Here is a 2,254-nt window from a genome sequence, read left to right as displayed (position 1 = left end):
GGTGCAGCTGTTCTTATGATCGTTTATATCTTTTATTTTTTCAAACTCTGCGATTACGCCTCACTTTAGACGCCGACGAACGCTACACGAAAGAAGACAGACGCCGTGCCGACACCGTCCAAATACGGCGGAGTGCTGCAACGTACAAAATGCGTAAAAAGTAATGCAACTTTGAGGTACTTACGCGTGAAATGTCTTCCCTGACGACCTTTCCGGTCGATTCGTACAGTTTACTGCGCTACAAGCAGTATTTCTTTAAAAAAGAAGAGAAAAGCTCTTTTCCGGGACAAAAACGGGCGGCTCCGGTGGCTTCAACGCCCGCGTGCTCGATGCGGCCATCCAGCTCCTCCTAGTGGAGATCATGGTTGGTAAGCGTTTATAATTTTTCCTTTTTCGTTCACAGCATTGTGCCGACAGAGCGTTGCGTGTTTCGCAGCTGCCGTGTGGGCCGATATCGCCCGATGCCGCAAAAGGCAAAACGCGGAAGAGTATCGTTTGATTAGGGAGCTTTCGAATAGCGTACGCTAAGTTAGCGTTAGCGTTTGCGGCCCGCTGTTTCCGTCACTTAACGGCAGCACGCAAGCTGTTAGCGTACGGACGCATTCGCAGTTGCGCGAAAAGCCAACGCAAAGCTTTGTGTATGCTATTCGAAAACTCCCTATTTACCATTCCCACCTAGGGTGCCTTGATGCGCGTTTTGTCCTATTCCCACCAGTTCCACAGCGCATATAGCGTCTTTCCCGTTGTTTTGAAGATGCATCAGTTAGAAACAGAAGGGATCTGTTTCTGAGGAAGCACAAAAAAGGTTTTTTTAGGGCTCACTATATGGCCTAGCTGCCACCATATGAATATTACATGGTACTTGTCGCCTCAAGCAAATCAGAACGCACGGCCTTTGTCGTCACTGCCACATGACGAAACGTCACTTCCCAGCCGATGCGTGTTGCAGTAGTCCAAAATCAAGGTAGTTTATACGGTGAAATAAAATTATAACGGCTTCGTTTCGGCGATTACCACTTGCGCAACGATGTCGGCGCATTCCACAGTACCAGAACAAGCGTTGAAAACGACATGCTTAATTTGTGTCGCAGGGTTCCTGTAACAATGTTTGTCTGTCTCGCTAGAAGCCTTGAGACAGCAGGAGAAAACGCGTAGGAGGTGGTAAAATAAAAGAGTGAAAAGAAACATTCCCGGCACGAGCGTTTCCTAGATAGTTTATCTTAAGAGAAGTTAATCGCTGGCAGGTATGCATGCCAGTAATCTGTTCTCTAAAGAAAAAAAAATATTTACAATCGTGGAGGAGCCGGGGTTCGAACCCGGGAGTTCTCGCATGCAAAGCGAGCGCTCTACCACTGAGCTACACCCCCGTTACATCAGGGAGTCGCGGTAAGTTTTCATTAATGCGTAATTATTGTATTGCATTGGTGCTAGTACGTCCAGTCGGGTGAAACGCCGTTGTGTGTCTGTCCATGAGCTGCGCGAGCACGAAGAGCCAGCAGCACTCGCGGTGGCGGGAGACGTGATATGGTGGGAGACGCGATTCCTTGTTAATAAAGCAATCGAATAAGCGTATGCCTCGCTTGAAGCTTATGTTGAAACTGGTCGGAATAGCTTCCTTGTAGTTTCAATGCACTGTAGCAAAGTTGAAACAGACAGAAGCGTATGCTATTGTGTTTCACGTTGTGTTTCGTTTCTAGTTTGTGCGAATCAGATGGTATACCTTCGGCGTTGAGCGGCTGGACGAAGGCATTCCAAAACTCCTGGCGCCGCCGATGGAACTGGACATTGTGCTGCATGAAGGATGAAGACCGGGAAAAGTCCCGCATAGCGTCGAGCGCATGCTTGGAATGCGGCAGTTGCCAGCGGCTCTCCGTTTTCGGAGGCGGAAGCAAAGACCGGAGAGAACCTTTGGATCCATTCGTCGAACGCCTACCGCCCAGGATGAAACAGACGTTGGGCTCATGCCGCTGGCTAGTTGGCTGTTTGACGACACCCTGCAAATTTTTCTTCAACTCCGTTAAGCTGCGAGTTCGTCCTCTTGCAATGAAACGGCCTGCACAGAGGCCCTGTCAAAATGTTTATCTCAACACTAGAATAAAGGAAGTCGTAAAAAGCCGTCAGAAAGCTAAAGTTTCCGTTGTTATTGCTGCTTATTTTGTTTGGTACAGTTGTCGCACCTTAGAATGTCTTGTTTTTAGTAAGGTTCTCACGACTGGGCTGTACAAGCAGCCGGTCGAGCGGCACTCGTTCTAAG

At 48.5% G+C, this 2,254-nt stretch overlaps 1 non-coding gene across 1 annotated transcript; it reads right to left on the bottom strand.

The window, feature by feature from the left end:
* Positions 1 to 1,295: 1,295 nt before the first annotated feature.
* Positions 1,296 to 1,367, bottom strand: Trnaa-ugc (transfer RNA alanine (anticodon UGC)). Its single transcript has one exon. It is a non-coding gene; the product is annotated as a tRNA-Ala (tRNA).
* Positions 1,368 to 2,254: the final 887 nt, after the last annotated feature.

This window comes from Rhipicephalus sanguineus, chromosome 4 (genome assembly GCF_013339695.2).
Source record: "Rhipicephalus sanguineus isolate Rsan-2018 chromosome 4, BIME_Rsan_1.4, whole genome shotgun sequence".
NCBI lineage: Eukaryota > Metazoa > Arthropoda > Arachnida > Ixodida > Ixodidae > Rhipicephalus > Rhipicephalus sanguineus.
The sequence above is the reverse complement of the archived record's forward strand: the minus strand, read 5'-3'. Positions and strand labels throughout refer to the sequence as shown.